Raw genomic sequence first — 22597 nt, 5'->3', positions numbered from 1 at the left:
TTCAGTTTGGATGATTCTTCTTTTTTCATTCCTTCTCTTCTTCTGCTAGCTGTTTTACATAGCTTGGTGTATTTCTTTTCCTTGACAATGGGAGAAAAGTGTTGCACCGTTCCCGGAGGTACTGCAATACCGGGTCGATGCGTGGAGCGGACGGAGCAAGCCCCATTTCCGACTCCCTGTTCGAAAAATCCATTTAATATGTAGTCCCCCGATGGGGGACGTATCAGATATTAAACTGATAAGAACAGATTTTTTTTTTTTTTTTTACAAAATATATTTATTACGTTCCAAACCAACCAAAATTTTCCACACATCAATCAATTCAAATACAAATTCCAATCAACACAAAAATAAACATTTCAAAACTATTCAACAATAACCAAATCCAAAACCCAAAAGTCATTGGAGCATCTTCCCTCCCCTTCCCACCTACAAACCAATACCCATACCCATATCAAATAACCAAAAACACTCACCCTATACTCCCCGACCGACGGGACGCCTCCTCCACTCCTGACGCTCCACCGTCAGCCTCCATCCCCTCTCCCCTGGAAACAAAAACAACCCCCGGCACACCCACACTCTGTGCCTTGTGCCCCCACTCAAATCCACCACCCTGCCCTCCTCCTGACTACAGCCCGGGGACCTCCCGCCCCAAACAGGGAGCTTAAGCCTCCCTCCATCACCCAATCCTGGGCCATGCTTGTGAGGTCCAGCTCAGACAGGGGTGTAAAAGAGAAGGCAGAGGGAGCCCACGAGGGCCCAGCAACCTCCCCCTCCCCCTCCCCCCCGATCTGCCCTCCCCCTCTTTTACCACCCGACCTCCTCGAGCGCTCCCCCTTTTTCGACTTTTTGGTTGGTGGAGTAAAAGGCAAAACGTTTTCATAAGTCGCCTCTTTCTCCACCTCCACCTGTGTTTCCACCACTTCACAGTCCCCCCACTCCTTCTCCCCCTCTCCTTCTGGTCCCGCCTCCGATGCCTTCTCTGTATCCTTCCTCTCCGATGCCTTCTCAGTCTCCATCTTCTCCAATGTCTTCTCTGTCATCTTCTCTGATGCCTTCTCCATCTTCCTCTCTGATGCCTTCTCTGTCTCTCTCCTCTTCGATGTCTTCTTTGTCTCCTTTCCCTCCGATGCCTTCTCTGTCTCCTTCCTCTCCGATGCCTTCTCAGTCTCCATCTTCTCCAATGTCTTCTCTATCTTCTTCTCTGATGCCTTCTCCATCTTCCTCTCTGATGCCTTCTCTGTCTCTCTCCTCTTCGATGTCTTCTTTGTCTCCTTCCCCTCCGATGCCTTCTCTGTCTCCTTCCTCTCCACCACTGTCCTCTCTTGTCCCTCCACACTACTGACTCCTTTCTCCTCCTCTCCTTTGGCCTCCTTCTCTTCTGGTACCACTATGCCCATTTCTTCTTTGTCTTTTCCTTCTCCTGCTTCTGTTTTTTCCTCCTCTCCTCGCTGTGTGTCCGCTCCCTCCGTGCCTGTTCTCGGTTCTGGGTCTCCTCTTCTTCCCCCATCCCCGGCTCTCGCTCCCCCCCCAGCTGCAGACGCGTATGACCTCTGACGCGCCGGGCATTCACGCCACAGGTGTGTTAGCATGCCACACCCGTGACATGCCTTCGGCGCGTCACAGTCCCCCCGCCCCGTGCTCAGCAGATCCACAGTACCTGCACTTCTTTGTGCTGCACGAGGCGAGGATATGACCATAGGCCATACAACGCCTGCAGAACGGAGGCTGACGGGCATAATACAATGTCCCCCGGTCAGCCCCCAGGGAGAACATAGCCGGAGGATGGAGGTAGCCTCCCAGACCTTTTGGGTCTTCTCGAAGGAGAGCCTGGTAGCTTCTCCTCCCCGTCCAAAACCCGAGCGTGTCCTTGAGGAGCCTTGCTGAGGAGATGCCGTCCATAAATCTCCCCAGGAAGGCCCTCACATCCTCTTCCTTCACATGCGGATTATACATGTTAATAGTCACAACTCTAAAATTGTTCCTTGCCAGATTTGTCACGGCATAGTGACACATGGGCTTTTCCTTTTCCGCTCTTCTTACTTTCTGCATTGTCTCCTCATGTTTTTCTTCCGTATGCAGCGTGACCTCAAAAGCTCCCTCCAATGGGTTGTCATGGAGGCAAAAGACATCTTCTACCCTCAGTTGAAGCACCCCCATTAGTAGGTTCCTTCCGAAGGTCTCCCTCCCGAAAGGCTCCATGTCCTTCTCCTTCCATGCAAACCGCACCGTATTGGCTAGTCCGATCACAGGAACCGACGTTGGTGCTGTCCTCCGTGCCATCTTCTCCGGAAGAATGGCCTCCTCAATAGTCTCCGGCTTACTTCAAAAGAAAAACCGAGTAGAAAAAAAAAACCAACAAATTTTTCCCAACCCGGGAAATAATTCTGCACCAAAAAAACCTTACCGCCCTCCTATCTCCGACCTTTTGACTCAGCGAGCTCTGGGGCACCTCGGTACCAAGCTTGATCTGAGCCAAAAGGCCGAGAAGCGATAACCCACAAATTGACCCCTGCACCCGCCGGCTCCCGGGGCCTCGGCAGACCTCATCGGTTTGGCAAAAGTTGGCTCCTCCTCACCCAACGCTTCCCTGGTGACAGGCGGGTGTGTTTTTTTTAAAAGTCGCTAATGCGTCGTTAGGTCACTAGCTCTTTAATCCTAGTGCGACTATTTGTTCAATGCCCGGCAAATACACCAGTCATCGTCGGGCTTGAACTCAATTGCCCGAGCGACTACTTTGAGTGGAAAAATACGCCGGTCGGTCAGCCGGCTTCAAGTCAAACGCCTGAGCAAAAAGTCTCGGCGTCATCTCTGTCAATTTCTCTTGAAACAAGATACCGGGCTCTGCCAGAAGCAAAGCCCTTCCAAAAATACGTTGAACTCGTAAGTGTTCCTCTCCACGGAAGTCTTTAGTAAAAGGCGAAAGGCTTGTGCGTAATGAAGAGAAACCAGAGTCGTATGGAAGTCAGAGGTCGGGGCCCGAGACACACACGGTGCACTCTAGGCCGGGTCCCCGCGGGTGGTCCCCGAACCCACTCTTCCAAGTTTTCGAGGGCTGTGGGTAAAAAGTCACAGACAGACAGACAGACAGACAGACAGACAGATAGACAGATAGACAGATAGACAGATAGACAATCCTGGTGAAGTGATTGTATTTTTGGGGGGCTCAAAACACACACACACACACAATCCTGGTGAAGTGATTGTATTTTTTTGGGGGGGCTCAAAACACACACACACACACACACACACACACACACAATCCTGGTGAAGTGATTGTATTTTTGGGGGGGCTCAAAACACACACACACACACACACACACACACACACACACACACACACACACACACACACACACAATCCTGGTGAAGTGATTGTATTTTTGGGGGGGGCTCAAAACACACACACACACACACACACACACACACACACACACACACACACACACACACTCTCCTGGCCAATGTTTTTTTTTTTTTTTTTTTAAGTAAAATGGCGGAAAACGGGGACCCCCATGAAGGGGGCTTCGCACTTGTTTCAGTTTGGATGATTCTTCTTTTTCCATTCCTTCTCTTCTTCTGCTAGCTGTTTTACATAGCTTGGTGTATTTCTTTTTCCTTGACAATGGGAGAAAAGTGTTGCACCGTTCCCGGAGGTACTGCAATACCGGGTCGATGCGTGGAGCGGACGGAGCAAGCCCCATTTCCGACTCCCTGTTCGAAAAATCCATTTAATATGTAGTCCCCCGATGGGGGACGTATCAGATATTAAACTGATAAGAACAGATTTTTTTTTTTAGAAAAAATAATTTATTACATTCAATGCCATTCATACAATACAACACAAAATCATACACTCCATTCAAACGCAAATAATAATGGCATTTTTAATTCACAAACCAAACGAAAACCCAAAACAAAAAACTCAGGGGAGCATCATCCCTCCCCGTCATCCTAACCACTAACTTTCCCTATCTTCCCGTCCCTAATCTAAAATAACCCCAGCCCTAATCCCCCCTTCCATCTCTCCCGGGCAGCATGCTGCCCCCACTTCCTCTCCTCCCTCTTCATCCTCCCTCTCAAATCTCCTTCCACCCTCCTCACTATCCCTTCCACCCCCAATCTTTCCCTGTCTTAACCATGTTCTGCCTGGCTTCCCACAGCCCCCCGCTTAAAGAGGCTCATGAGAAGCCAGAGCAGAAACCTATCCCTATCCGTCCCCTCGCTCTCCCTACACCTCTCTCTAACCTAGCCCACGTCAAAACAAAATCACCTCTAACCCTTCCTAACAACACCCGTGCCTTCGCCCATACTACTCCGGCAATGGCACAGTCCCAAAAGACATGGCGCACAGTCTCCTCCCTGCCACACGAAAGCCTTGGGCAGGTGGGGGATCGCGCCAAGCTATGCCGGTACATGGTGGAACGTACCGGCAAACACTTGTGGAGGCTCAACCAATTCAGGTCCTTGAGCCTGTTGTCCAGGCCCCGCGCCTGCACTCCTTCCCAGACCGCCGCCGGGATGCCCACCACAGGTGCCGGACTTACTGCCCGTCTAACCTCCTCGTACAGGTGCCTGTGATCTAAACCTACTCGGGCGACTTCAACCTCGGGGTGCGCACGCAGCCACTTGGCCGCATGGCCAAAGTGCCACGGCAGCTGTTCCGCCCGAGGACCCGTGTTAGACCACACCATTACGCTTCTCGCCTGATACGAGAAGAACACCCGCAGGAGGTAACCGGACGGGTGTAGTACCGGCTGAGCAAGCTCCGTTAACAGAAAAGAAACAAAAATTGCGTCCAGCTTAAGGGGGAGATGTGGTACCCCCTACCTCCCTCCCCGATGGGACAGATCATGCGTGCCCTGGCGACCCACTCGTACCTGCCACCCCACATGAACTGAAACACTAGCCTCACTAGAGGCCTCCTCAGACAAGCCGGCAATGGGTAGATGTACGCCAAGTACAATAGAGATGGCAATACATCCACCTTGAGAACCAGGACCTTGCCTAAAAAGGACAACGACCTAGCCCTCCACATTGCTAGCTTCCTCTGTACCACTGCGATGCCCATGTTCCAGTTCAGCGTCGCTGAGCCGGAGGTCTCAAAATGGACCCCGAGTATCCTCAGGGCCCCGTTACAGAGAGATAACCCTCCGGGCACATCCGTCCTACCACTCCATCTTCCGAAAAACTTAACGGAAGACTTCGCGTGGTTAAGAACCGCCCCGACGCTCGGGTGAAGTCCCCAATGATGGCAAGGGACCTTGTCAGGCACGAGTCCTTGCAAAGCAGCAAGGAGGTGTCGTCGGCGTACTGTGTCAACTTTACATGGAGACCGCCACTTCCAGGAATCAGCAAGCCTTCCACCCCTGTGTCTGCCCTAATGGCAGCCCCCAGAGGCTCCATGTACAGAACGAAGAGGAGTGCCGAGAGCGGGCATCCCTGCCTGACCCCAGACGAGAGGTCAAAAACATCACCTAAGTGACTGTTTACGCTAACCCGGCACCCCGCTCCGACATATAAAGTACGGATCCATCCTATAAACTTTTCCCCAAATCCTAATCTACCTAACACCCTGAATAGAAATGATCTATTCACGCGATCAAAGGCTTTCGCCTGATCAAGCGCTGCTACCATTAAAGGCAGCCCTCTGTCTTCTACCCAAGCGATGGAGTCCCTGATCAACTGTAGGTTCCACCTAATAGAGCGGCCCTCTACCCCGCACGTCTGATCCTCATGTACGACGTAGGGAAGGGCTGTGCGTAACCGGTCCGCTAAGACCTTTGCTAACAGCTTATAGTCTACGCACAGCATGGTCAACGGCCGCCAGTTGCCAAGGTCTGTTACTTCCCCCTTCTTGTAAAGAAGTGACAGCACACCAACAGCCATTGATCCCCCGGGACCCCCGTCTCAAGGATGGCCTTCAAGACTTCAAGGACCACTGGTCCAAGTATACCCCAAAACTTGAGGTAAAACTCGGCCGGCAGTCCATCCATCCCAGGCACCTTCCCTTTTCCCATCCTCCTGAGTGCGCTCTCAACCTCTTCGAGGGAGATCTGAGCCTCCATCACTTCTCTAATGTCCTCCGGCAATCGCCGGGACAAGTGTTCTAAAAACACATTTCCCTGCTCTACATCTATTTCCCTTTCCTTAAATAAACCTCGGAAATGATCAGTTGTCACCCTGACCATTTCCTCCGGTTTTCTCACTATACTACCATCTTCTTCCCTCACCCCATGCATTATCTTCCTACTCTGTCTGGCCCTAACTGACTTAAAGAACATAGCGGAACAAGTCTCATTATGTTCTAAAAAGCCATTATGCGCACGCTCCAAGAAAGCTCGAGCCTTCCGCTCCTGCAACTCCCTGAGCTGCGCCTTCAGAGCTGTGGATCTCTCCCAGTCAATCGACCCGCCGAGGTTGCCTGCCTCATACTCGAGTTCAATCAACCTTTGGATACGATCCACCTCCCTCCTTTCCTCCCTTTTTGTCCTCTTACAATATCCTATTATAAAGGCCCTAATCCTTACCTTAACTAAATCCCACCACTCTAACACCCCTCGCACATGGACCGGAGGCCTTCAAGCCCCGAAAGAAACCAAAAAGGCGTCAACGAAAGCTTGCTCCTCCAGCACCTCCCGATCTAATTTCCAGTACCCCCCTACCGAAGAGGCAGACTGGCGACCCCACCTGCAGGAGCACCCCGTCGTGATCTGAGAAGAACACAGGCAACAGCCGCCCAGACAACTGACCCAAAGACCTAGATAGGAAAATATAGTCGAGCCTCCGCGCAACCCCCCGAGAGTTGCGCCATGTGGGACCAGCCATTGTCGGAGTAGAGTGCAGGCCTCCATCAACCAGACCATGGCAAGCCATTAGCCCGGTGATGGCGCCTGCACTACTATCACCCACTATCCCTAAATCTATATTGAAATCCCCTCCTATCACCAAGTGCCTATTTGTGACACACAGGGGCGCCAGACAGTCCACCATCTCCCTCCTGTCTGCCGCCACCTGTGGCCCATACACCCCAATTAACCTATATCTACTCTCCCTATATGTTACATCTACCCCCAACACCCTCCCCTGCATTATACAAAAAGTGCTCTCTATTTTAACCTCCCTATTCCCACACAAAATCCCTACTCCTGTTGAGTGCACCCCTCCTATACCCCAATATGATTCTCCCTTATCCCACTCCCTCCTAAATCTATTTACGTCCCCTCCATCCCTCAGGTGAACCTCCTGTAAAAAACAGAAATCAAACCCCACACCCTCTAAATAACTAAAAACCGCCCTCCTTTTAACAAAATCCCTTAAACCCCTTACATTTAAACTAAGAAAAGTAACAGAAATATTCATTATAAAATAAAACCAAAGAAACCCTCACCCCCAAAACACACAAAATAAAATAGGAGGCTCACCCGATGCTCCCCTGCTCCATCTCATCCAGCGGGGACGTCCTCTCCTCTCCTGACTCCGCCCCCTCTTCCTCCATCTTCCCAATCCAGGATGCGGGAATGGTGTTGGGCACCCGAGTGCCCTGCACCCTGGATTGGTCTCCCAGCTCCTCCATTTCCCCCTCCCCACTGCTTTCTGGGCAGAAAAAAGGGGCCCTGTATCACAAAAGGGGGCTGCGACCCCCAGGCGCCCTCTCCTGAGCCCCACCTGGGTGATCCAGTTCCCCCAGCAGATCAGAGTCCGGGGGAGACAATGAGGTTGCTGAGGCATCTCCAGCCTTACTCCCCTTTTCCCCCATTGCTCTCTTGGCCTCACCCTCCCCCTCCCCACCGCTCTCCTTCTTGCCTTCCCTGTAGCTCCCCCTCCTCTTCGCTTTCCTCTTCGTTGTGGGCGTCAAAGGGGAGACATCGCCCCCCTCCCCGCCAGCTTCTCCACCATGCCCCTCATCTCCTCCACCAGGGCACTCGACATGTCACTGTCCCCCCACTCCTTCCCTCCTTCCCCCCTCTCCAAATCCTCCTCTGGGCCTTCCTTCTTGTCCTTCTCCACCTCCTCTCCCACTGCTGTCGCCGTCTCCTTCCTCGCCGCTCCCTTGACTCCGTCCTCTTCCTTCCCCTTCTCCCCATCTTCTCCGACCTTCTCTCTCCTCTGCCCCTCTCCTCTCGGGGCCGCCGTCTCCTCCCTTGGTGTCTGTCCATCCAGGCCCGCTCCGGTGTCCTGGTCCTCTTTTCCTCCTCTACCCCCATCCCCTGCTCTCCCTCCAGCTGCAGACGCGTATGACCTGTGACGAGCCGGGCATTCCCGCCACAGGTGCGCAGACGAGCCACACCCGTGGCACGCCTTGGGCTCGTCACAGTCCCTGGCCTCGTGCTCACCCGATCCGCAGAATCTGCACTTCCTAGTGCTGCACGAGGCCACGGTATGACCGTAGGCCATACAACGCCTGCAGAATGGAGGCTGACGGGCGTAAAATAACGTCCCCCGGTCAGCCCCCAGGGAGAACATTGCAGGAGGATGGAGGTAGCCACCCAAACCCTTAGGGTCCTCCCTGAGCAAAGCCTGGAATCCCCTCCTCCCATTCCAGAAGCCCAGGGAGTCCCTGAGGAGCCTTGCTGTTGATACATTGTCCATATACCTCCCGAGGAATGCCCTCACCTCCTCGTCCTTCACATGCGGGTTGTATAGGTTTACCGTGACCACTCTGAAATTGCTCCTCGCAAGGCTTGAAACTTCATAATGGGCCATCGGTTTCTCTCCTCCAACTTCTCTCACCCTCTTCAAGACCTCGTCGTGTTGCAATTCTGTGTAGAAGGTCACGTCAAATGCTCCTTCCATCGGGTTCCCCTGGAGGCAAAAAACGTCCTTTACCGCCATCTTCAACACTCCCATTAGTATCGTCCTTCCAAAGGTCTCTCTCCCAGACGGCTCCTTCTCCTTGTCTCTCCATGCAAAACGAATAGTATTCGCCAATCCCATCCCTGGGACTGATCTGCTTGATAAAATCGGCGCCATTTTCTCTTGTATGCTCAAAAAATAGTTTGGGAAAAATAATTCCAAACAAAAAGACTTATCGCCCTCCTACCTCCGACCTTTTGACTCAGCGAGCTCTGGGGCACCTCGGTACCAAGCTTGATCTGAGCCAAAAGGCCGAGAAGCGATAACCCACAAATTGACCCCTGCACCCGCCGGGCCCCCGGGGGCCTCGGCAGACCTCATCGGTTTGGCAAAAGTTGGCTCCTCCTCACCCAACGCTTCCCTGGTGACAGGCGGGTGTGTTTTTTTTTAAAAGTCGCTAATGCGTCGTTAGGTCACTAGCTCTTTAATCCTAGTGCGACTATTTGTTCAATGCCCGGCAAATACACCAGTCATCGTCGGGCTTGAACTCAATTGCCCGAGCGACTACTTTGAGTGGAAAAAATACGCCGGTCGGTCAGCCGGCTTCAAGTCAAACGCCTGAGCAAAAGTCTCGGCGTCATCTCTGTCAATTTCTCTTGAAACAAGATACCGGGCTCTGCCAGAAGCAAAGCCCTTCCAAAAATACGTTGAACTCGTAAGTGTTCCTCTCCACGGAAGTCTTTAGTAAAAGGCGAAAGGCTTGTGCGTAATGAAGAGAAACCAGAGTCGTATGGAAGTCAGAGGTCGGGGCCCGAGACACACACGGTGCACTCTAGGCCGGGTCCCCGCGGGTGGTCCCCGAACCCACTCTTCCAAGTTTTCGAGGGCTGTGGGTAAAAAGTCACAGACAGACAGACAGACAGACAGACAGACAGACAGACAGATAGACAGATAGACAGATAGACAATCCTGGTGAAGTGATTGTATTTTTGGGGGGGGCTCAAAAACACACACACACACACAATCCTGGTGAAGTGATTGTATTTTTTTGGGGGGGGCTCAAAACACACACACACACACACACACACACACACACAATCCTGGTGAAGTGATTGTATTTTTTTTGGGGGGCTCAAAACACACACACACACACACACACACACACACACACACACACACACACACACACACACACACACAATCCTGGTGAAGTGATTGTATTTTTTGGGGGGGGCTCAAAAACACACACACACACACACACACACACACACACACACACACACACACACACACACACTCTCCTGGCCAATGTTTTTTTTATTTTTTTTTTTTTTAAGTAAAATGGCGGGAAAACGGGGGACCCCCATGAAGGGGGCTTCGCACTTGTTTCAGTTTGGATGATTCTTCTTTTTCCATTCCTTCTCTTCTTCTGCTAGCTGTTTTACATAGCTTGGTGTATTTCTTTTTCCTTGACAATGGGAGAAAAGTGTTGCACCGTTCCCGGAGGTACTGCAATACCGGGTCGATGCGTGGAGCGGACGGAGCAAGCCCCATTTCCGACTCCCTGTTCGAAAAATCCATTTAATATGTAGTCCCCCGATGGGGGACGTATCAGATATTAAACTGATAAGAACAGATTTTTTTTTTTTTTTTTTACAAAATATATTTATTACGTTCCAAACCAACCAAAATTTTCCACACATCAATCAATTCAAATACAAATTCCAATCAACACAAAAATAAACATTTCAAAACTATTCAACAATAACCAAACCCAAAAACCAAAACGTCATGAGAGCATCTACCCTCCCCTTCCCACCTACAAACCAAAACCCATACACATATCAAATAACCAAAATTAAACACTCACCCTATACTCCCCGACCGACGGGGACGCCTCCTCCACTCCTGACGCTCCACCGTCGGCCACCATCCCTCTCCCCTAGAAACAAAAACAATTCCCGGCACACCCACACTCTGTGTCTTGTGCCCCCCACTCAAATCCACCACCCGGCCCTCCTCCGAACTCAGACCCGAGCACCCCATGCCCCCAAACAGAAAACTTGCTCCTTCCTCCATCCCCCAATCCTGGGCCATGCCTGGGAGGTCCAGCTCTGCCAGGGGTGTAAAGGAACAGGAAGAAGAGGGAGCCCACGAGGGCCCAGCATCCTCTCCCCCTTGCCCTTCCTTCACCACCACCCTTTTACCACCCTTCTTCCTCCTGCTTTCCGGGCGCTCCCCTTCTTAGGTCTCTTTATTGGTGGAGGGCGCAGCCAGGGAACATTCCTTTCCTCGTCCGTCAACCCCCCCTCGCTTCATTCATATTGTCCGGCAGCCCCCCCACCATCTCCCTCAGCTCCTCCACCCGTGATCTCACCTCTTTACTGTCCCCCCACTCCTTCACTCCTTCTCCTACTGGTCCCGCCACCACTGCCATCTCTTTCTCCTCCCTTTCTTTCTCTTTCTTCTCCACCACCTTCTTCCTTGTCTCCTTCCTTTCTGTCTCTTTCTTCTCCACCACCTTCTTCCCTGTCTCCTTCCTTTCTGTCTCTTTCTCCTCCACCACCTTCTTCCCTGTCTCCTTCCTTTCTGTCTCTTTCTCCTCCACCACCTTCTTCCCTCTCTCCTTCCTTTCTGTCTCTTTCTCCTCCACCACCTTCTTCCCTGTCTCCTTCCTTTCTATCTCTTTCTTCTCCACCGCCGTCTTCCCAGTCTCCTTTCTTTCTGTCTCTTTCTCCTCCACCACCTTCTTCCCTGTCTCCTTCCTTTCTGTCTCTTTCTTCTCCACCACCTTCTTCCCTGTCTCCTTCCTTTCTGTCTCTTTCTTCTCCACCTCCGTCTTCTCTATCTCCTCCCTCTCTGTTCCCTTCTCCATCTCCTTCTCCACCGCCCGTCTTCTCCGACCCCTCCACTCTCTTATCTCCTTCCTCCTCCTGCTCCTTCTCTCCTTCAGCCTCCTGCTCCTCCTCTCCTTCAGCCTCACGCCCCTCCGATTCCACCATGTCCACTTCTTCCTTTTCCTCTTCTTCTCCTACTGTCGCTCTGTCCTTCTTCTCCCGCTCGTGTGTCCTTTTCCTCTGTGCCAGTTCTTGTTTCTTTGTCCCCTCCTCTTCTTCCCCCATCCCCGGCTCTCGCTCCCCCAGCTGCAGACGCGTATGACCGGTGACGCGCCGGGCATTCACGCCACAGGTGCGTAATCATGCCACACCCGTGACATGCCTTCGGGCGCGTCACAGTCCCTCGCCTCGTGCTCCGCAGATCCACAATACCTGCACTTCTTTGTGCTGCACGAGGCGAGGATATGACCATAGGCCATACAACGCCTGCAGAACGGGGCTGACGTGCATAATACAACGTCCCCTGTCAGCCCCCAGGGAGAACATCGCCGGCGGATGGAGGTAACCCCCAACCCCTCAGGGTCCTCCCTGAGCAACGCCTGGAATCCTCTCTTCCCATCCCAGAAGCCCAGGGAGTCCCTGAGGAGCCTTGCCGAGGAGACATTGTCCATGTAGCGCCCAAGGAAAGTCCTCACCTCCTCGTCCTTCACATGAGGGTTATACATATTAACCGTGACCACCCGGAAATTGGTTTTTCCCAGGCTGGTCACCTCGTAATGACACATCGGTCCATCCTTTCCCACTTCTCTCGCCCTCCTCATCACGTCCTCATACCTGTCTTCTTTGTGGAGCGTCACGTCGTAAGCCACCTCCAGTGGGTTCGCCTGGAGGCACAACACTTCCCCCACCTCCAACTTTAGGATCCCAATCAAAATTTTTCTCCCAAAGGTCTCCCTCCCAAACGGCTCCATCTCCTTGTTCCTCCAGGCGAACCTCACCGTGTTCGCTATCCCGACTCCAGGCATCTTGTTTGGAGCATGTCGAGCCATCTTGAAAAAAAAGCTCTCTTAAAAAGAAGCCACTAGAAAAATTATTTTGAAAATTGAAAAAACCGTCTCCCACACTCCAAACCTTTCCTCCCTCCGGCCTTCCTTCGACCTTTTGGCTCAGCGGGCTTTGGGGCACCTCGGTACCAAGCTTGATCTGAGCCAAAAGGCCGAGAAGCGATAACCCACAAATTGACCCCTGCACCCGCCGGGTCCCGGGGCCTCGGCAGACCTCATCGGTTTGGCAAAAGTTGGCTCCTCCTCACCCAACGCTTCCCTGGTGACAGGCGGGTGTGTTTTTTTTAAAAGTCGCTAATGCGTCGTTAGGTCACTAGCTCTTTAATCCTAGTGCGACTATTTGTTCAATGCCCGGCAAATACACCAGTCATCGTCGGGCTTGAACTCAATTGCCCGAGCGACTACTTTGAGTGGAAAAAATACGCCGGTCGGTCAGCCGGCTTCAAGTCAAACGCCTGAGCAAAAGTCTCGGCGTCATCTCTGTCAATTTCTCTTGAAACAAGATACCGGGCTCTGCCAGAAGCAAAGCCCTTCCAAAAATACGTTGAACTCGTAAGTGTTCCTCTCCACGGAAGTCTTTAGTAAAAGGCGAAAGGCTTGTGCGTAATGAAGAGAAACCAGAGTCGTATGGAAGTCAGAGGTCGGGGCCCGAGACACACACGGTGCACTCTAGGCCGGGTCCTCGCGGGTGGTCCCCGAACCCACTCTTCCAAGTTTTCGAGGGCTGTGGGTAAAAAGTCACAGACAGACAGACAGACAGACAGACAGACAGATAGACAGATAGACAGATAGACAGATAGACAATCCTGGTGAAGTGATTGTATTTTTGGGGGGGGCTCAAAAACACACACACACACACAATCCTGGTGAAGTGATTGTATTTTTGGGGGGGGGGCTCAAAAACACACACACACACACACACACACACACACACAATCCTGGTGAAGTGATTGTATTTTTTTGGGGGGGCTCAAAAACACACACACACACACACACACACACACACACACACACACACACACACACACACACACAATCCTGGTGAAGTGATTGTATTTTTGGGGGGCTCAAAACACACACACACACACACACACACACACACACACACACACACACACACACACACACACACCTCTCCTGGCCAATGTTTTTTTTTTTTTTTTTAAGTAAAATGGCGGAAAACGGGGGACCCCCATGAAGGGGCTTCGCACTTGTTTCAGTTTGGATGATTCTTCTTTTTCCATTCCTTCTCTTCTTCTGCTAGCTGTTTTACATAGCTTGGTGTATTTCTTTTCCTTGACAATGGGAGAAAAGTGTTGCACCGTTCCCGGAGGTACTGCAATACCGGTCGATGCGTGGAGCGGACGGAGCAAGCCCCATTTCCGACTCCCTGTTCGAAAAATCCATTTAATATGTAGTCCCCCGATGGGGACGTATCAGATATTAAACTGATAAGAACAGATTTTTTTTTTTTACAAAATATATTTATTACCATCAATTTCCATACAAATACCTTCAATGTTCCAAACAAAATCAATTTTATAACAAAAATCCAAATGGATATTTCAAAACTAATAACCAATAACCAAAACTATAAACAATAATCAGGGGAGCATCTTCCCTCCCCTTCTAAGATACAAACTACCCACAACCACCCCAAATAAAAATTTCACCCTACTGACGAGGACTTCTTCTCCCCCCCTTCAACCACCATACCCTCACCCTTAGATGCAGGACCGGCACCCGGCACCTGCACACCCCGCATCATGTGCTTTACTCCAAAATCCACCACCCTGCTTCTCTCTGGGCTCTTGACCGAGGACCCCGCACCCCCAAACAGGAAACTTGGTCCCCCTCCCTTGCCCAACCCTGGGCCATCCCTGGAAGGTCTATCTCAGACAAGGGTACAATAGTAGGTGAAGAGGGGGCCACCCAGGGCCCCGAACCTTCTCCCTCCCCCCACCTCCAGCTTTTCCACCCTTATCTTCCTTCTCGGGGGAGACCGCGGTAAGGGAGAAAACCTATCCCCCCCCACCAGCTCCTGTTTAGCCTCCCCCCCCCCTTTACCACCCCCTCTCCCCCTGTTGTCAAAGCGCCCCTTCCTCCTCGTCCTCCTGTTTGGAGGAGAAACCGATGTAACCCTACCCCCCCCCCTCGCCAGCCCCTCCACCAACCCTCTCATCTCCTCCACCCGGGCAGACGATACATCACTGTCCCCCCCACTCTTTTACCCCCCCTCTCCTTCTGGTTCCACCTCCAATGCCTTCTCAGTCATCTGTTTCTCCGTTGTTGTCCTTTCTTGACTCTTCACAATCCTGTGTCCGTCCTCTGCCTGCTCCTCTTCTCCTTCAACCTCTCCCTCTCCTCCCAGCACCTTCTCCACCTGCTCCTCCTCTCCTTCAACCTCTCCCTCTCCTCCCAGCACCTTTTCCACCTGCTCCTCCTCTCCTTCCACCGCTCCTCCCGACACCTTTTCCTCCTCTTTTCGTGATGTTCCTGTTCCAGATCCCATGTCCGCTCCTCTTCCTCTACTTCCCACATCCCCCGCACCTGCTCCCCCTCCAGCTGCAGACGCGTATGACCCGTGACGAGCCGGGCAACTCCGCCACAGGTGTGTAACCGAGCCACACCCGTGGCAAGCCTTTGGCTCGCCACAATCCCTTGCCTCGTGACCGCTCGACCCACAGAACCTGCAAATCCTTGTACTACACGAGGCAAGGGTATGACCATAGGCCATACAGCGCCTGCAAAATGGAGGCTGACGGGCATAATGTAACGTCCCCCTGTCAGCCCCCAGGGAGAACATCGCCGGGGGATGTAGGAACCCACCCAATCCCCTTGGGTCCTCCCTGAGAAGGGCCTGGAACCCTCTCCTCCCGTTCCAGAATCCCAGGGAGTCCCTGAGGCGCCTCGCTGAGGAAACATTGTCCATGTATCGCCCCAGAAAGGCCCTCACCTCTTCGTCAGTCACATGGGGATTGTACATGGTCACAGTTACCAATCGAAAACTACTTCTCGCCAAGTTGGTCACTTCATAATGGCACATGGGAAATGCCTTACTCCCCTTCTTTTGTCTTCATCAAAATTTCTTCATGCTTCCCTTCACTATAAAAAGTCACATCAAAAGCCCCCTCAATTGGATTATCTTGAAAGCATAAAACATCCTTTACCTCCAGTTCCAATATCCCCATCAATATGGTCCTTCCGAACTTCTCTCTTCCAAATGGCTCCATTTCTTTGTCCCTCCATGCGAATCTCACAGTATTGGACAATCCAATTCCTGGTACCGACTTGTTATAAATGGTACGTGCCATTTCCAAAAGGAAAAAAACACACGTCCAAACAAGGAAAAAACAGCTCTCCAAATGGAAGCCTCTGGAAAACACAAAAAACGCCTTGGCAAAAAAGAACCCTGTCTCACACAAAAACCTATCGCCCTCCTATCTCCGACCTTTTGACTCAGCGAGCTCTGGGGCACCTCGGTACCAAGCTTGATCTGAGCCAAAAGGCCGAGAAGCGATAACCCACAAATTGACCCCTGCACCCGCCGGTCCCCGGGGCCTCGGCAGACCTCATCGGTTTGGCAAAAGTTGGCTCCTCCTCACCCAACGCTTCCCTGGTGACAGGCGGGTGTGTTTTTTTTAAAAGTCGCTAATGCGTCGTTAGGTCACTAGCTCTTTAATCCTAGTGCGACTATTTGTTCAATGCCCGGCAAATACACCAGTCATCGTCGGGCTTGAACTCAATTGCCCGAGCGACTACTTTGAGTGGAAAAAATACGCCGGTCGGTCAGCCGGCTTCAAGTCAAACGCCTGAGCAAAAAGTCTCGGCGTCATCTCTGTCAATTTCTCTTGAAACAAGATACCGGGCTCTGCCAGAAGCAAAGCCCTTCCAAAAATACGTTGAACTCGTAAGTGTTCCTCTCCACGGAAGTCTTTAGTAAAAGGCGAAAGGCTTGTGCGTAATGAAGAGAAACCAGAGTCGTATGGAAGTCAGAGGTCGGGGCCCGAGACACACACGGTGCACTCTAGGCCGGGTCCCCGCGGTGGTCCCCGAACCCACTCTTCCAAGTTTTCGAGGGCTGTGGGTAAAAAGTCACAGACAGACAGACAGACAGACAGACAGACAGACAGACAGACAGATAGACAGATAGACAGATAGACAGATAGACAATCCTGGTGAAGTGATTGTATTTTTGGGGGGGCTCAAAAACACACACACACACACAATCCTGGTGAAGTGATTGTATTTTTGGGGGGGGCTCAAAACACACACACACACACACACACACACACACACAATCCTGGTGAAGTGATTGTATTTTTGGGGGCTCAAAACACACACACACACACACACACACACACACACACACACACACACACACACACACACACACACAATCCTGGTGAAGTGATTGTATTTTTGGGGGCTCAAACACACACACACACACACACACACACACACACACACACACACACACACACACACACTCTCCTGGCCAATGTTTTTTTTTTTTTTTTTTTAAGTAAAATGGCGGGAAAACGGGGACCCCCATGAAGGGGGCTTCGCACTTGTTTCAGTTTGGATGATTCTTCTTTTTCCATTCCTTCTCTTCTTCTGCTAGCTGTTTTACATAGCTTGGTGTATTTCTTTTCCTTGACAATGGGAGAAAAGTGTTGCACCGTTCCCGGAGGTACTGCAATACCGGGTCGATGCGTGGAGCGGACGGAGCAAGCCCCATTTCCGACTCCCTGTTCGAAAAATCCATTTAATATGTAGTCCCCCGATGGGGACGTATCAGATATTAAACTGATAAGAACAGATTTTTTTTTTTATAAAATATATTTATTACGTTCAAAACCCAACAAAAATCTTATACAATCAATCAATTCAAACACAAATTCCATTAAACATTTCAAAACTATTCAATAATAACCAAACCCAAAAACCAAAACGTCATGAGAGCATCTACCCTCCCCTTCCCACCTACAAACCAAAACCCATACACATATCAAATAACCAAAATTAAACACTCACCCTATACTCCCGACCGACGGGGACGCCTCCTCCACTCCTGACGTTCCACCGTCGGCCACCATCCCCTCTCCCCTAGAAACAAAAACAATTCCCGGCACACCCACACTCTGTGTCTTGTGCCCCCCACTCAAATCCACCACCCGGCCCTCCTCCGAACTCAGACCCGAGCACCCCATGCCCCCAAACAGAAAACTTGCTCCTTCCTCCATCCCCCAATCCTGGGCCATGCCTGGGAGGTCCAGCTCTGCCAGGGGTGTAAAGGAACAGGAAGAAGAGGGAGCCCACGAGGGCCCAGCATCCTCTCCCCCTTGCCCTTCCTTCACCACCACCCTTTTACCACCCTTCTTCCTCCTGCTTTCCGGGCGCTCCCCTTCTTAGGTCTCTTTATTGGTGGAGGGCGCAGCCAGGGAACATTCCTTTCCTCGTCCGTCAAACCCCCCCTCGCTTCATTCATATTGTCCGGCAGCCCCCCACCATCTCCCTCAGCTCCTCCACCCGTGATCTCACCTCTTTACTGTCCCCCCCACTCCTTCACTCCTTCTCCTACTGGTCCCGCCACCACTGCCTTCTCTTTCTCCTCCCTTTCTGTCTCTTTCTTCTCCACCACCTTCTTCCCTGTCTCCTTCCTTTCTGTCTCTTTCTTCTCCACCACCTTCTTCCCTGTCTCCTTCCTTTCTGTCTCTTTCTCCTCCACCACCTTCTTCCCTGTCTCCTTCCTTTCTGTCTCTTTCTCCTCCACCACCTTCTTCCCTCTCTCCTTCCTTTCTGTCTCTTTCTCCTCCACCACCTTCTTCCCTGTCTCCTTCCTTTCTATCTCTTTCTTCTCCACCGCCGTCTTCCCAGTCTCCTTTCTTTCTGTCTCTTTCTCCTCCACCACCTTCTTCCCTGTCTCCTTCCTTTCTGTCTCTTTCTTCTCCACCACCTTCTTCCCTGTCTCCTTCCTTTCTGTCTCTTTCTTCTCCACCTCCGTCTTCTCTATCTCCTCCCTCTCTGTTCCCTTCTCCATCTCCTTCTCCACCGCCGTCTTCTCCGACCCCTCCACTCTCTTATCTCCTTCCTCCTCCTGCTCCTTCTCTCCTTCAGCCTCCTGCTCCTCCTCTCCTTCAGCCTCCCGCCCCTCCGATTCCACCATGTCCACTTCTTCCTTTTCCTCTTCTTCTTCTACTGTCGCTCTGTCCTTCTTCTCCCGCCGTGTGTCCTTTTCCTCTGTGCCAGTTCTTGTTTCTTTGTCCCCTCCTCTTCTTCCCCCATCCCCGGCTCTCGCTCCCCCCAGCTGCAGACGCGTATGACCTCTGACGCGCCGGGCATTCACGCCACAGGTGCGTTAGCATGCCACACCCGTGACATGCCTTCGGCGCGTCACAGTCCCTCGCCTCGTGCTCCGCAGATCCACAGTACCTACACTTCTTTGTACTGCACGAGGCGAGGATATGACCATAGGCCATACAACGCCTGCAAAACGGAGGCTGACGGGCATAATACAATGTCCCCCGGTCAGCCCCCAGGGAGAACATAGCCGGAGGATGGAGGTAGCCTCCCAGGCCCTTTGGGTCTTCCCTGAGAAGAGCTTGATATGCTCTCCTCCCAGTCCAAAACCCGAGTGAATCCTTGAGGAGCCTTCCTGAGGAGATGTTATCCATATACCTCCCCAGGAAGGTCCTCACCTCTTCTTCTTTCACGTATGGGTTATACATCGTAACCGTCACCACTCTAAAATTTGTCTTCGCCAGGTTCGTCACTGCATAGAAGCACATAGGCTTCACTTCCTCCAATTCCCTTGCCTTCTGCATCGTGTCCTCATGTTGTTTTTCTGTGTACAATGTCACATCAAAACCTCCCTCTATTGGATTCCCCTGGAGGCAGAAGACATCCTTTACTCCAATCTTGAGCGCACCCATCAAGATAGTTCTCCCGAATGTCTCCCTCCCAAATTGCTCCACCGCTTTGTCCTTCCACACGAATCTCAACGTGTTGGCCAATCCGATCCCCGGAACCGACCTGCTCCGCTCATTTCCCTCCATTCCTTACAGAAAATAAGGCTCTCTTCAAAAAGTGACTCAAAAACAAAAAACTTTCCTCCCTCCGGGCTTCCTTCGACCTTTTGGCTCAGCGGGCTTTGGGGCACCTCGGTACCAAGCTTGATCTGAGCCAAAAGGCCGAGAAGCGATAACCCACAAATTGACCCCTGCACCCGCCGGGCCCCCGGGGGCCTCGGCAGACCTCATCGGTTTGGCAAAAGTTGGCTCCTCCTCACCCAACGCTTCCCTGGTGACAGGCGGGTGTGTTTTTTTTAAAAGTCGCTAATGCGTCGTTAGGTCACTAGCTCTTTAATCCTAGTGCGACTATTTGTTCAATGCCCGGCAAATACACCAGTCATCGTCGGGCTTGAACTCAATTGCCCGAGCGACTACTTTGAGTGGAAAAAATACGCCGGTCGGTCAGCCGGCTTCAAGTCAAACGCCTGAGCAAAAAGTCTCGGCGTCATCTCTGTCAATTTCTCTTGAAACAAGATACCGGGCTCTGCCAGAAGCAAAGCCCTTCCAAAAATACGTTGAACTCGTAAGTGTTCCTCTCCACGGAAGTCTTTAGTAAAAGGCGAAAGGCTTGTGCGTAATGAAGAGAAACCAGAGTCGTATGGAAGTCAGAGGTCGGGGCCCGAGACACACACGGTGCACTCTAGGCCGGGTCCCCGCGGGTGGTCCCCGAACCCACTCTTCCAAGTTTTCGAGGGCTGTGGGTAAAAAGTCACAGACAGACAGACAGACAGACAGACAGACAGACAGACAGATAGACAGATAGACAGATAGACAGATAGACAATCCTGGTGAAGTGATTGTATTTTTGGGGGGGGGCTCAAAAACACACACACACACACAATCCTGGTGAAGTGATTGTATTTTTTGGGGGGGGGGCTCAAAAACACACACACACACACACACACACACACACACACACAATCCTGGTGAAGTGATTGTATTTTTGGGGGGGCTCAAAAACACACACACACACACACACACACACACACACACACACACACACACACACACACACACACACAAACCTGGTGAAGTGATTGTATTTTTTTGGGGGGCTCAAAAACACACACACACACACACACACACACACACACACACACACACACACACACACACTCTCCTGGCCAATGTTTATTTTTTTTTTTTTTTTAAGTAAAATGGCGGGAAAACGGGGGACCCCCATGAAGGGGGCTTCGCACTTGTTTCAGTTTGGATGATTCTTCTTTTTCCATTCCTTCTCTTCTTCTGCTAGCTGTTTTACATAGCTTGGTGTATTTCTTTTTCCTTGACAATGGGAGAAAAGTGTTGCACCGTTCCCGGAGGTACTGCAATACCGGGTCGATGCGTGGAGCGGACGGAGCAAGCCCCATTTCCGACTCCCTGTTCGAAAAATCCATTTAATATGTAGTCCCCCGATGGGGGACGTATCAGATATTAAACTGATAAGAACAGATTTTTTTTTTTATAAAATATATTTATTACGTTCAAAACCCAACAAAAATCTTATACAATCAATCAATTCAAACACAAATTCCATTAAACATTTCAAAACTATTCAATAATAACCAAACCCAAAAACCAAAACGTCATGAGAGCATCTACCCTCCCCTTCCCACCTACAAACCAAAACCCATACACATATCAAATAACCAAAATTAAACACTCACCCTATACTCCCGACCGACGGGGACGCCTCCTCCACTCCTGACGTTCCACCGTCGGCCACCATCCCCTCTCCCCTAGAAACAAAAACAATTCCCGGCACACCCACACTCTGTGTCTTGTGCCCCCCACTCAAATCCACCACCCGGCCCTCCTCCGAACTCAGACCCGAGCACCCCATGCCCCCAAACAGAAAACTTGCTCCTTCCTCCATCCCCCAATCCTGGGCCATGCCTGGGAGGTCCAGCTCTGCCAGGGGTGTAAAGGAACAGGAAGAAGAGGGAGCCCACGAGGGCCCAGCATCCTCTCCCCCTTGCCCTTCCTTCACCACCACCCTTTTACCACCCTTCTTCCTCCTGCTTTCCGGGCGCTCCCCTTCTTAGGTCTCTTTATTGGTGGAGGGCGCAGCCAGGGAACATTCCTTTCCTCGTCCGTCAAACCCCCCCTCGCTTCATTCATATTGTCCGGCAGCCCCCCCACCATCTCCCTCAGCTCCTCCACCCGTGATCTCACCTCTTTACTGTCCCCCCACTCCTTCACTCCTTCTCCTACTGGTCCCGCCACCACTGCCTTCTCTTTCTCCTCCCTTTCTGTCTCTTTCTTCTCCACCACCTTCTTCCCTGTCTCCTTCCTTTCTGTCTCTTTCTTCTCCACCACCTTCTTCCCTGTCTCCTTCCTTTCTGTCTCTTTCTCCTCCACCACCTTCTTCCCTGTCTCCTTCCTTTCTGTCTCTTTCTCCTCCACCACCTTCTTCCCTCTCTCCTTCCTTTCTGTCTCTTTCTCCTCCACCACCTTCTTCCCTGTCTCCTTCCTTTCTATCTCTTTCTTCTCCACCGCCGTCTTCCCAGTCTCCTTTCTTTCTGTCTCTTTCTCCTCCACCACCTTCTTCCCTGTCTCCTTCCTTTCTGTCTCTTTCTTCTCCACCACCTTCTTCCCTGTCTCCTTCCTTTCTGTCTCTTTCTTCTCCACCTCCGTCTTCTCTATCTCCTCCCTCTCTGTTCCCTTCTCCATCTCCTTCTCCACCGCCGTCTTCTCCGACCCCTCCACTCTCTTATCTCCTTCCTCCTCCTGCTCCTTCTCTCCTTCAGCCTCCTGCTCCTCCTCTCCTTCAGCCTCCCGCCCCTCCGATTCCACCATGTCCACTTCTTCCTTTTCCTCTTCT

General features: G+C 51.6%; 5 non-coding genes and 6 pseudogenes across 5 annotated transcripts; all 11 read right to left on the bottom strand.

Annotated features, from left to right (window-relative positions):
- Positions 1-96: 96 nt before the first annotated feature.
- LOC123740339 (uncharacterized) lies at positions 97-277 on the bottom strand (annotated as a pseudogene).
- Positions 278-2843: 2566 nt separating this feature from the next.
- LOC123740565 (U5 spliceosomal RNA) lies at positions 2844-2960 on the bottom strand. Its single transcript, XR_006768445.1, has one exon. It is a non-coding gene; the product is annotated as a U5 spliceosomal RNA (small nuclear RNA).
- A 677-nt stretch (positions 2961-3637) lies between these two features.
- LOC123740304 (uncharacterized) lies at positions 3638-3813 on the bottom strand (annotated as a pseudogene).
- Positions 3814-9471: 5658 nt separating this feature from the next.
- Positions 9472-9588, bottom strand: LOC123740564 (U5 spliceosomal RNA). The gene has a single exon (XR_006768444.1). It is a non-coding gene; the product is annotated as a U5 spliceosomal RNA (small nuclear RNA).
- Positions 9589-10283: 695 nt separating this feature from the next.
- Positions 10284-10465, bottom strand: LOC123740343 (uncharacterized; annotated as a pseudogene).
- A 2744-nt stretch (positions 10466-13209) lies between these two features.
- Positions 13210-13326, bottom strand: LOC123740563 (U5 spliceosomal RNA). Its single transcript, XR_006768443.1, has one exon. It is a non-coding gene; the product is annotated as a U5 spliceosomal RNA (small nuclear RNA).
- A 685-nt stretch (positions 13327-14011) lies between these two features.
- Positions 14012-14185, bottom strand: LOC123740408 (uncharacterized; annotated as a pseudogene).
- A 2382-nt stretch (positions 14186-16567) lies between these two features.
- LOC123740562 (U5 spliceosomal RNA) lies at positions 16568-16684 on the bottom strand. The gene has a single exon (XR_006768442.1). It is a non-coding gene; the product is annotated as a U5 spliceosomal RNA (small nuclear RNA).
- A 687-nt stretch (positions 16685-17371) lies between these two features.
- LOC123740373 (uncharacterized) lies at positions 17372-17545 on the bottom strand (annotated as a pseudogene).
- Positions 17546-20253: 2708 nt separating this feature from the next.
- LOC123740561 (U5 spliceosomal RNA) lies at positions 20254-20370 on the bottom strand. Its single transcript, XR_006768441.1, has one exon. It is a non-coding gene; the product is annotated as a U5 spliceosomal RNA (small nuclear RNA).
- A 703-nt stretch (positions 20371-21073) lies between these two features.
- LOC123740320 (uncharacterized) lies at positions 21074-21248 on the bottom strand (annotated as a pseudogene).
- Positions 21249-22597: the final 1349 nt, after the last annotated feature.

This window comes from Salmo salar, unplaced genomic scaffold (assembly GCF_905237065.1).
Source record: "Salmo salar unplaced genomic scaffold, Ssal_v3.1, whole genome shotgun sequence".
Classification (NCBI taxonomy): Eukaryota; Metazoa; Chordata; class Actinopteri; order Salmoniformes; family Salmonidae; genus Salmo; species Salmo salar.
Note: the sequence above shows the minus strand (reverse complement) of the source record. Positions and strands in the feature narration are given on the sequence as shown.